Raw genomic sequence first — 12,963 nt, forward strand, 5'->3', positions numbered from 1 at the left:
CTAATCTGGATCTTTACATAGGAAGTTATAAAGGAGTTTCATAATTTAAACCAGATCAAGTCTATAAAGTCATAATAAGCTCATGTAAATCTCCCCAGTGTAATAAAGTTGAAATATTTCAATTGTATAATTAAAAACACGCCTCTGTAAATATTTGAGTGAAAGTCCCTTGTTGCTTTACATTATATTTGATTAGAGCAGATATAGCTTTGAAGAAGTACCATTTTGATCTGATTCAAAGGCCAACTGTTACGAGTCATGGTTAATGTCATAATGTTCTTTTACTTTGTGTGCTGCATTTGGCACTTTAAGATATACAAAATGAGCTTTATCTTTTTGAACTTTATACTGTGTGGATGGCAGTTTCTGTAGCAATGATCAAAATACCTATTAGAAACAGGATCAAAATAGGAAAATCAGTCTATAGAATGACATAAAAATTCTGTTGAAATTAATGAAATTATACTATGTGCTGTAATTAAGCAGGTTGGTAGATAAGAAACTAATGAGCTGGTCTTCGTCAAATATGCAGACTGAGTAACTTCCAATAGGATATTGCTGTGGAAATGACAGATTAAATTGGAAGTAAACTGATGAAGTGTTTGATGATCTAACGTTGAAATGTACAAGTAATGAAGCAAACCAGTTTTGCAAAATATAAGTCTCAGTCAAGCTTCCTCTTCAAAACACTGAAAATAAGTTCAGTGTTTTGAATGAAATGTTCAAGAGCTGTTTTGTTAAAGTAGTGTGGCAAATAAATTCTTTAATTATTTAGTCCAGTGATGGTGCCAGAGGCATTTAAATCTTGCCTGCAGGAGAAGGAAAAATATTTTTTAAGCTATATATCAAGTACCACTACTAATTTTAATTACCAAAATGTTACAATTTTTGATTAAGAAAAAAAATTCAAGAAACTGAATCACATTCTATTCCTATTAGAAAAAAATAATTTTTTCTGAGATAGGATTTTGGTATGTGTTAGACGATATTGTGAGTAAAGTTTAACAAAATGATAATTAAATATTTTTGTTAACTAAATAAAGGAAAATGTAGTGGGGAAACATGAACAGTCATTATTTCGTCTACAATACCTTCTGCGCATTTCTCTGCAGAGAGCTTTCAACAGATTTTAACCTAAGCGGGGCTTCATCAGCTGGATACATTCTCCTCTCTCCCTTCCTCCACCTCCTTGGGAAATTGAAATCAAATTGCATTGTGCAGCAGATTAGTAGGGAGTTGAGTAATCAACTTGCAGAGGCAGTGATGACCTGGAAGCTTGGTTTTAAGTTCTCCCCGCCTCCAATCCAGTACTGTGGCTTTTTCCTAGATGCTTCCTTTCTGTTTGAGATAACTGACAAGTGAATATGGAAGCACATGTAGAAGTGTATGCATAGGAATATGAGAGTAAGATTGATAAGGGAGGAAAAAATATATCTGCCAACTCAGAGCAATTTATATTCTCATTTCAAATTCTTCCTGAAGGTGGAAGGCAGGTTTCCCTCAGCTACGGTCATGTATCAGCTACTGTGTGTCTATGACAGTCTCATGGGACTGATGGCATCTTTTCATATTCACTTTTCTCATTCTTACACAACAGGATCGTAGAGGTTCAAAGGTACGGTAACAGTGGTCAAAATATCTTTGTTCTGAGAAACTCAGAATATTTTAAAGTTGTGGGGTTTTTTCCTCTTTTTTTTTCAGTCTGTTATCCAAGATGCTTTTTAGCACCACGAGGGTTGGTAGGAATTGAAGTTCTTCGCAAATTAGTCCAGCTGTAGTAATCTTTGCTGTATTCATAGAAATAACAAAACATTATTTGTTGTTTATATGAATAGCTGTTTGAGATCATTTTAAGGTAAAGGCTTATTTTTAAATACAACATACATTAAAAATATACTTCAGAAGATACTTATTAATACACATAATAATATCTCAGCTTTCTGAAGGACAAATAACTTTTCACGTATGTAGAACTAGGAATTACAAGGAACTTCTGTGAAGTGCTTCCTATCTATAAATATTTGTGAAACCCTGTCCAACTGTGAATAGTAAGGTAGGCTGCAGGCTGAAGATTTGATCTTAGAAGGCACCAGTTTCAGTGAGGATGGTGCTAGAACTCTGTACCAAGTGGGGCACCAAAAGGGTATGCTTTTTACAGATGAGTATTTGGCTGTGATGATACAGACAGATTATTAAATTAATTAATTTAATTTTCTGTTTCTGGCACAAGTTTTTCTGTGCATCATCTCCATGATATTTGATCGTTTCCTTGCAAGTTGTCATTTCTGGAGTCAGATAATACTGCAAAATGAGCTTTTGTTTTGTTTTTGAGTCTCCTTTTAAAAAAAGTAAAATCCTTCATAATTGTGTGGAAAAAAATAAAAAATACCCCAAATGTTACTTTAAAAAGAAACAAACCCCCAATTTTTCTTTTGCCTACTTCCTCATTTTTATAAGGAGTAACCTGATTAGGATTTTTTCAGTTTCTTGATAGTAATGTCTACAAGATAATTCTGGGGCTGCTTTGGAAGCCAGTTCTCTGCTAGAGTAGTCAGCATTAATACAGCTGCATGAAATTCCTAGTGAGTAACATTGCCCTTTTAATGTTCAATTGAGAGTGTAATATAGCATTTAAACTCACTGGGGCAAGAAGTGCGTATAAAGTGGAGTATCCAGTTGCCAGGAAGTTTAGAGACACAGAATCGTTTAATGAACTTGAGAAAAGTGCCTGAATATGAAGAAAGTACATATTAAGTTTAAGCCTTGATATGCTCTGTGGTGCCATTTTACTAGAACAGATTACAGAAATCAAGTAGTAGTATTCAGCATTTTTCTGGGTTTTTTTTGGTTGTTTTGGGGGGTTGTTTTTTTGTTGTTGTTCTTTTTGTTTGTTTTGGTTTTTGTGGGTTTTTTTTGTTTGTTTTTGTTGTGTTTTTTTTTTTGAAAGAGATCCTTCCTCTAGTAATTAAATCCACGTTCTGTTAGATAAGCTCAAACTTAATATCAAAGCGCCATGAATAAGGCATTCTTATCAGCTATGTTACACTGAATTCCAGTGTAGTTATGGTGAGTAGAAGCTGGGATTAGAATAAACCCTCCAAACAATAATTCTAATTGTAGACTTAAGGAGATTCACCTTTACTGGTAGGCTAATTTTAAAAAATACTTGATATACATGAAAGACTTTTTAAGGAACAGCAAGGTTATAAAATTAGGTGGTCCCAGATTAGGGTATTCTGTAATCTCTATTCTCTGGGCAGTGAAGGGAATGCCATCTGAACTAGTTATTTATGACAATGTGGCTGACTTTTGTGTAATGCTACAAATATGAGATGTATCTCTACAGACAGCAGAGTTCAGCGTATGGTATGTGTTTTCACTGTGAAAAGTTTCAGGTCTAATGACTGTGTGAAGTGGATGAAGGCATAGGAAATGAATTATATTCCCAAGGCTCTTTCAAAAGAGAATGCAGGGCAATCCTTGACTGATTATGAACTTGGACTCTCAAGTGCAAAAGAGTGTATTTAGTGACTGTATTTCTCAGAATCCAGCTTTACTTCCCGTCTTGCAATATTGGAAACTGGAAGAAAATTAGCATTTAGAAAGTTAGGACTGAATAGACCACAGGAGCTGACAGTATTGTTACCTAAGGCAACCGGGCCAGGGCAAGCAAAGGAAATGCCTTGACCAAGAGAAAGTTCGTGGCATGAGTGAAAAAGTTGAGTTTTTTAATCTCAACTTGGACAGAACTTAGCCCAATTACTCCAAGTATTGGATAAAAACAAAAATAAGGCCATGGATGTTGAAAACTTCTGAAAATATTTGTATTGAATCGTTAATGTAAGTTCTGAGGAGAATAAGAGGAAGAGGCAGCTGATGAGGCAAAACCTTCACTGGCCATCATGCCTCAAACTCCACAACCCCCCGCCCCCCTCCAGAAGCAGAGGAGAGTGGTAGTGGTTTTTCTACAGGTTTTGTGTGTTGTTTTGTTCCCCTGTGGAACTCAAGGTGGGCATCTGCCTAAGAGTCCTCTGTGGGGAAAATGGCAAACAGACCTGAAATCTGTGTATTGCACCCACTATCCTGTCTGCATGTCTAGACTTCAGGTATGGTTTTCCATTTCTATAGTGTTCTGTAGACTGTAGGCAGAATGCAGATAAAGGCAAATTCATAACTGCATTTGAATCGAGTGGGCATGCTCACACTTGGAATATTTCCTTACTGCTTATTGGCTTTTGCATTTCTAACAATTCAGTGGTTTATTTCAGTAGAAATGTTTTGCTAATTTGATAGTTTATGAACTTTCTCGCATAGCCGTCAATGGACCAACAGAAGGTGAATATGCAGCATAAATTAAAAATCTACTGCCATGCTACTACATTAGAGTAATTAAAAGTAATATGAATAAATGTTATCTTCTACAGATAATTAGTGCATAAAATATACAATAGGCAAAATACTCACCTGAAAATAAGCACTGTTATCAAGGGCAGTAATACTGCTAAGCAGAGACATTAGTAGTGTGTGTCAAAACCACATTTTAATTTCAAATGTCCTTTAGGAAACATCAGTTTGTTATTCTTTTACCTTCCCTACTGATGATGTGACCTTTTGCAGTTCCTATATAGAAGTAGAGAATAAAACAGTTATTCAAGAATAGTAGGGCAGAAACACAGCAATTAAGGCTGAATATGTTTGTAAGCTATTGAATATAAAAACTAAAAATTGTCCATACATCTTCATTCTAATGGTAATCTAATCTCTAAGTCCATTCAGATGGACAGCCTGTTTCTCCTTCCTTAACAGCTCTTATAACAAATAAACAGTCCTTTCAATTTCTGCTTTTCAGTGTGCATTAAGTACCTTTAATTTTCAGTTAAATCCCTCTTTATTTAGCTGTTTTGAAAGATGAGCTATAAACATTTATAAAATGTAATTATACAGACATTTCATTGCTGCATAAATAAATGCTTTTGAACATAGACACAAGAATTCTCCATGGAGTCACTTGATTGTGCGTGTTAACTGTAAAATTAATTTTCTGCTGAGTAAGTGTAACTGGCTCTGAAGTATAACCAGTATAAACTTAGCATAGCTTTAGAGATTGTTAAAAATCTGTGAATGACTTTTAGCAAAGATTGTAACCTTAGTTTTGTTTAGTACTGCTCTAGATACATTGTTAACCCCATGTCGATGATTCAAAATGTTTCACAGTGTCATGGTAAAATTTAGAAATGACAAGTTTTAAAGTAAATGGTGTGAATGAGAAGAATAATTACTTGTATGAGCAGAAAAGATAAACCTTTGTAAATTTATTCAAACAAGTCAAAAGCCTTATGAATTGCAGTTGCCAGGTCAGGGCTGTGCTTTTTGAAGAGTTACCATGTATTAATTACTAACATTTCATACATGAAAGATTTAGGAAAGCTTAAAACCTGATGCATTCTGTCTCTCTCTCTTAGCTGATTTTTCTGTACTGTTTGAACTGTTTTTCTGTTCTCTTTGATTTGGCAAAGATAAGTGTGTGTGCATACAAACACAACATCATTTAATTACAACTCAGAGTAAATGGTGAATGTGTGCATGTACATAAACACACACATGCTGTCCTCAGTATCATTTAATTACCACCCAGTGCAAACAATCTTTCTGTTTTCTGTATCCTGGGGCACAAAAGGAATGTTTTCTTCTTTCTGTTTGTTTTAGGGGCAGTAGACTAAGTATTTCTCTGAAAGATGTCATTTCATATCTGACTACTGAATAGAACACAGAAACATAGTAGAAATTACTGTGAATTAGAAATACATGACACTTTCTTAACATGTAAATGTTTTGTATTGTATGAGATTGGGTGTCTTTGCATCTTGCTAATATGCTTGACATTTACATATACAGCATGATAATTAAAAATTTGATCTGGCCTAGATGCTATAGAAATACAGTGCATATTTATTCTTTGCACGTGGACACATACATTCATTTATGTGTATGTAGTTTTCTGTTTTTCTTATTTGTTTTGGCTTTTTGTATTTTACAAAGGTATTAACAGTAAGAATAAATATCATCTAGCTCTTATGAGTTGAAATTAGCAGAGTGCCTTGGCTGCATAAAATAATGTTTAAAGTTTTTGAAAACTTATTATTCCCTAATGGCTTTCTTTTGTTTTCAGTATGCTTATACTGACTGCCTTTAAGAATTAATATAAATTAAGCTGGTATAACGTGGTACAAAGACTGAATTTCACACTGTTGCATAAAAGAAGTTTATAGCAGGCCTCTTTCCCAATTCCTAAGGTGTTACTTTTATAAATGGTTTAAGTTATTTATCTCAATTAATACTTATCTTAAGCTTATTTGGACAATATATCTTTACAACTGGTTGTAGAAAATGAGGCTTGAACATATTTGATAAAGTATTCTATCAGAAAAGTTATAATTGAACTCAGAATTGAATATTTGTCTATCTTTGATATCATCTCCCCAGGAAGGAAAAAACTACAAGCTAACAGCTTACTAACAAGGCACCATTATTTTATTTTTATCTATCTGTTTATCAATTCACAATCAGGCTGCTGATTCAGCTTCAGCTGAATGTTGTTTGGACAATTCAAGTAGGTAAAGAGACTTTGGTCAGTTTACCAGTAAACAGATGTTTAAAGTTGAGAACTAAAAATAAGATTAGAAAGTGATCACTAATTGGCATCCTGTTGGTTTGCTCAGCAAGAGACTACTGAGACAGAAATAATATTTATGCAGTGCCTGGGTACCACTGTAATAAAAATGAATAATGACTGAGCTGCTTTCTCATCCTTGGAAGTGGTCCTTCCACTTCTGGGTTGGAGGCATGTTTGTTTAACAACTGCCCTCTGGGGTATACCTCTTCTGTAAGTAAGTAATAGACTTCAAGCTGCATAACCTTTTATCCTTGCTAAAATATTAATTATTTTCAACATTCCAAACTATGCACAAAGGAATCAAAGTACAAATGCTAACTGTTGAGGAGGGGAGGAGACTGTAAGCGAAGACCTCAGAAGTCACTATACAAAGCAAACTTAATGCAATTTTGGTTATTTTTCTGTCTCTTTCTTAACTATTTCCTTGGCCCATGCTTTTTCCATATGCCTAGGTAAGAGCTTAGAGGCAGTTTCCTGTTGATGGCATCAAAGACAGGGAATCAATTGCCCAGATTTTCCTAGAGGAAGCTGCTGAGTCTTACTCTTTGCCCTTTCAGTACTACCAGCACTGAGGAACAGCAGTATTTAAAAATGAAAGTCTTTGCCTTATTTATCCTTGCTGAAGTTTTGTTTTCAGCTTAGAGAAGGTGAACACACCTGAGTCCTGAAAGATACCTCTTAGCTATGCCTGCCAGTGTAGGTACCAACTAATGGCAGTGTTACGTTAGTCATATAAGCATCTATACTGTAAGAATCTTAACTGATGATTTTACTCGGCTATGAGGAGCACACTTGCATTCCACATTGGACTAAAATCATTGTGAATTATTGCTGACCTAACGTTGGTAAATTTTGTTTGCTTTCATATTCTCAGTGGCTGAACCAAATATTTTGCAAGAAACAAAACCAGAATTGAACTGAAGCAGCAATTATAGAATTGTTGGCAAAACAATCTGTAAGGCTTTGCTTTTCAGCCTAAAATATTTGCTGGCTCAATTAAAACTAAATGTTTTCCAGATTTTCTTAAAATCAGGTGAATTCTGAAATGAGAAGGTAACATTATAAAAATATTTTAACATGAAACATTAAATTGTCCAGAAAGAAATCTTTCACTTTGATCTCAAAATGAGATGTTTTATATTCTGAAACTTCTGCTCTCACATTTTTCCCAGCTTAGCCTCTTGGTCAAATATAACTTCAAATAATAATTAGTTTTAGTTATGACCTCTTTCTCCTACTCCTGCACTCCCCAGCTATCCCCAAGACACACTTAATTTTTCCTGCAGCTTGCTGGCTCTATTATTACCAATCCCATTGACTTCTGCAAAATGTTCCTCTGCTAACTGGATGTCGTTTGGAGGAATGACATGCTCTTTACTGAGGTTTTCATTTGACTGCAGTTTGACTGACTTCTCAAGAAAACGCAGTCCATTTACTTCAAAAATGACTGCATGATAAGTGATACGGACAACCCCTTCCGTAAGTACTGAAAGTAGGAAAATCTAAGATGTCTATATTCGTTTGTTCATATTCTCATTCTCAAAATGGATTAAAATCTAAAGCATGTATTATTTTTAGGCTCATCAAGAAATGCACACATACATAATTCAGAATAGAGTAGAACCATGCTCTATGCCAGCGGCTTTCATCTAAAATAAATGCATGTATTTCTTCATCCAGGGCATTTCCCACCATCTGATTATTACAGTAGCTCTGTGTGCTATTATACGATGTGTGTAGCAAAAGCAACATATATGCTTTTATCTGATAAGTACTCTAAAAGATTTTGTTTGTTTGTTTTGCTATAGTTGTTAGAAATTCTGCTGTTGCAGACTTGTTTTGAAATTGTTTAACTTTGGAAGAAATACTTAATGAAGAGTTGCTGAAATTAAATTTCAGGCAGGGAGATATCAGTGTAGAGGATGAGAAAAGGTGCAATATAAAGCTGTTAGTCATACCTCATGTACAGCATTGACTATGTTGCTCAGTGGCATTTCCTGTAATTTGCTCTGAAGACTTCTATGTATCTGTTAATCATCATTCCTGGTTTAAATACAAAGTCTCTCTCCTTTGATCTCCTAGCTCTCCCGCAGCCCTACCTAATGTAGCTGTTAGGCTTTTCACAGGCCAAATATTATTTGTCAAAAAATCCAGAGAAAATGTCTGCCCACAAATTTCTTATTTGCATATTCATCTGGGCATATTCCTGGCTCAGACTTGGCTTTTCTTTCTTTTCCTTCCATTAAAATCTTCTGCTGAGCAATGAGCTCATCGCAGCACTTTTTTCCTCTCTCCATTTCTTCTGGAGAAGAATTGCCTGTGTAAATCACTGAAATGGCATTGCTGATTGCCACAGTCTTGTAAGGTAGCTGAACTCTAGCAATGATTCATCTTTGGATCTGCTCAAGGTCTCCAAATATGAAAGCAAGGAGAAATAGTTTGAATTATACAGAGAAAGTTTTGCTGTGAATTCTCAACACTACTTGAAGGCCATTGACTAACTATTGTAGATGATCAATATTGTCTATCATGTTTTTTTTCATCCAGCTATCCAATTAACTTTGTCTCCCAGTGATGCATGGGAAAAATAAGACCAGAGTTTTGCTGGTACATTCAGACCCCGCAGGTATGTTTTACCAATATCCAGAAGAAAAATGATTTTTTTTTTTTTCCCCAGATTTGAACTCTCACAAGAAGAACAGCAAGGGATAAATGACTTACCTAGAAAATCAAATTAGAATTTTCTCCAGTAAATGTTTTCCAAACACCTCTAAGCCTAACAGAGAGGAGGAATGAACACCATTTCTCTCTATCAGATAATCCACAAAATGTTATGGTAAAATGTCTGTATGATTACCTCTATGTTGGAAAGCAATAACAAACTAAGAGAATGGGGCAACTGCATTGCCATGAGGGCAGTGTAGCAAGAATTGTGTAATTTTCACAAACCTTATAATGAAAACAGTAGCTATCAGAAAAAATTACTAACACAACTGTGTGGTGGGTAGTGTCTGTTGAAACGACAGTCATGTTAGCTCTAGTAAATGCTTCTAGTTTTATACACTTCTAGATTTATAAGCATTTTAAATAACCCTCTAATGTGCCACATGTTTGGAAGTAAGTCATCTCCAAAACAGAACACCTACGAGACAGATTTAAAGACCTAAAATTCTCATAAGAGCTATAACCAATGTCCTTTACTTATTCTCCAAAAGTTTTTAAAAAATGTAAATGTATTCTCCCATATTCCTCTGCTTGCTAACTGAAAAGAATCCAAACTTCCACTGCCAATAAAGGAGGGGGGGGAACTGGATCTGAGGCAAACAAAAATGTTTTGGTGAAATAGGATTAGTTCTTAAATCTCAAAAAAGCTTGTGGAGTCATGCAAAACAGAAAAGAGAGGTTTAGCCTGCATAGAAACAGAATCACATGAGTGCAATATCATTCAGACTTTCACTCATGTGACGTTTGGTTGTTGTTGGAGACAAATCTTTGAGAAAAGAAGTACAGTAGTTTTTATAGATAAGGAGCTCAGTTTCCTTAGCTTTTTGTGCTACATGAAATACAATTATTGCAAGGGGGATGAAGTGGGAATATGGCAAATACTCTTCTAATTTGTCTGCATGTGTGTTTTCTTTAAACAGTGAGTTGTTTTTGGTTTTTTTTTTTTATTTACGGTAATGTGTTTTGATTCGTGGGCTGTAACACCAGGTGCAGCATGTGTTGCTGCTAGAGTTTCACAAGTAGTTATAAGAGAATGACAAGGCATGGGGAAAATTGTTAAGACCTGCCATAGTGAAGATGCAGTTAAAAAAGTCAGATCCTGGGGATAATGGCTAGAGAGAATGAGATTTGTTTGTTTGTGTATAGGAACTGCACAGTCCCTTCCTTCATTTTCTTGCAGACCTCTTTGAATAATTGTGCACATCCACAGTGCGTGTTGAAGGTTAGAGTCTTCATGGCCATCAGCACCTGCAGAGTGCTTTGTGTTTATTATGCTCTGCAAAAGAAGGCATGAAGGATATAGTATACTTCCTGGGGCTCAGTTCCTCTCAATTGCTTAGTTCTCCGAATGAGTGCTGTTTGCATTTGGACTGCAGGAATGTTTTGCGTTAGCAGGTTGCTTGTTAGTTTTCTTAGTGTTTTTAAAAACCTGGGCCTTGCCTGGAATAGAGTTTACTGCTTCAGCTCATTCAAAGGAGGCATAAAAAATTAACATTCTGTTTCCTGGGGTAATGCTGCATCTCCAGATTCCTCAACACAAGACAGAGATTGTCAGTTGTGTTGGAACTGGACTAGAAAATGCATTCAAAGTCTGAGGGAGTTCGAGTGGCAAATCCCCCAGAAAAAGACTCCTTTAGAAAGAAAATTCTCCTGGTGCTGCCTACGCTGCCTCTTTGCTGAGGCTTGTGGCAGTTCTTGAAGGCACTGACATTATGTACAGGGACAAAAATCAGTTAAAATATGAGGTCAGTGTTACAGGTGTCACAACAAGCATTTTGTTCCCTTAGCACTTCTTTGCGTTTGAACTTTTTCCAGCATAACCTGGCCATCTAGACTGCATGTGTAGGATTTGTGTGCTGTGACTCATTCACCTCTTCAGCACCATTCTGAAAAGATCCCTTTACATTAATTGATCGCAGTACTTGGAGATCTTTCAGATGTGGTAGTTCTAAGTACGTTCTGCAGTGCACACTCATCTCTTCCTCTGTCTCTTCTTTGGTCTCTTGTCTCTGTAATTTAGAGAGAGCTGAGATATGGCTGGTGTATTTTGCTCTTTTTATTATTCTAGGAGTGACTAAAGAGAATTCTGGTCAAAACATGTCTTGGATTGGGTTCATAAGACACAGGAAAAATGTGGGACCTGAAAAAATGAAGTAAGGAGCATTTGAAACTCATTTCAAATTCCCACATCAACATCACCATTGAGAAAAGGTTGTTTATAAGTTGCTGTGTGTGTTTTTTGTAATTAAAATTTGGTTTCTTGGTATTAGTATATAGGAAACCATCATTCTCAGCAACCCTTCTTCAATCCAGGAAAAAAGTAAATCTCCCTAAATCACACTGTCCCATAAGCCAAATTATGTATTAACCCCAAGATGAAAAATGGTAATACTTACCAGCGTCGTATGCTTCCTAGGTACTCTTCCATAAGAGTCTGTCATCCTTCTGGCAAGTGGGGAGGTGAGTCATAATGATTCTTTTCCTTTGCCTAATAGGTTGTACTTGGCTTTTCAGTCCACTTCCGATTTGACAAAAGTCCATATTACAAAACATACTCCCTGTGTACCTTCTCCTGCACCCAGATACAATTTTCACTTGCACTGCCAAGGATTCAACATGGATACTTTTTATCCACACTCATTAATGTGAAGGAAATAGTATTCTGATGGGAATGTGATTTATTTTTTTCCTAGTGCATTGTACTGTGTTCTCCTAAACTATGTGAAACTCCTATGCACAACTTCTTGTAGTTTTCCAGTTATTCTTAATAATCTCTGTTGCCTTGCCTTTGTCTTTGATGCTAAGGTAACACCTGGCCCATAGTGGATGGAATGTAGTGTCTTCTGAAACATACTCAGCAGGTTTTCTACCAGAGGCAGTGAAAGTTAATGGTCTTCTCTTCTGAAACCTGAAGTAGCTTCTGGGTGATTTTGAATGCAGTCCAAGGAATGGACTTATCATTACCTGATAGCTTGTATTTCACTGATATAATTTTTGTCAAATCTACTTTTTAGGAGAGAGATTTTTGTTTCTCTTTTTCAGTAGAAAGAAAATCCAAATACAAAATAGATTGAATACAAAGTGGATTGAGGCAGTATGGTTGAAGGGGAAAAAAATGTTTTCTCTGCTTAATAATTCTTACAGAAAAGTAAGTCAGCTTAAAGGAAATCAGTGTTGCATTGTTAAATGAATGTTTTATTTAAATGAAGTAATGCCACCAGCTATAAATCACTTGGTGACTCTGCCTTGAACATTTTTCTCTTTGGGTAGACATGACTGACTTCTGAAGGCAGGAAAGGTTTATTTGCATTGATCCCATAGTACTGACCTCAGGCTAAGTGCCATCAGCTTTGAGTTTAAAAACATTTATTTAGATGGATTTCACATGACTGATGTAAAACTTCTTTATACCTTACAAATATTGAAGCTTTTCCTACTCTTCCTAGAAAGAACAAATGGGACTGTAATCTTCTTTATAAGAGTGGCAGCCAGAAGTTCCAGTCAAAATGTCCTGGGTTTTTTTCTTCCTTTTTTTTTGTAGTGAAGAAGTAGCCTCTTATTTCAAG

The 12,963-nt window shown here is 35.7% G+C and overlaps 1 protein-coding gene across 3 annotated transcripts in view; it reads left to right on the top strand.

Moving 5' to 3' along the window:
* The window catches only part of ATP2B2 (ATPase plasma membrane Ca2+ transporting 2), a 440,214-nt gene that overhangs the window by 12,929 nt on the left and 414,322 nt on the right, over positions 1-12,963 (top strand). The window contains exon 1 of one of the 3 annotated variants that reach the window (XM_069769738.1): positions 1,490-1,615. The exons of the other annotated variants lie outside the window; for them this stretch is intronic. The gene's annotated coding sequence lies outside the window, so the exon portion shown is untranslated. Of the gene's footprint in view, positions 1-1,489; positions 1,616-12,963 lie in introns of those variants that run through there. 3 annotated transcript variants of the gene reach the window in all.

The sequence above is a fragment of the Haliaeetus albicilla genome, chromosome 24, assembly GCF_947461875.1.
Source record: "Haliaeetus albicilla chromosome 24, bHalAlb1.1, whole genome shotgun sequence".
Lineage (NCBI taxonomy): Eukaryota > Metazoa > Chordata > Aves > Accipitriformes > Accipitridae > Haliaeetus > Haliaeetus albicilla.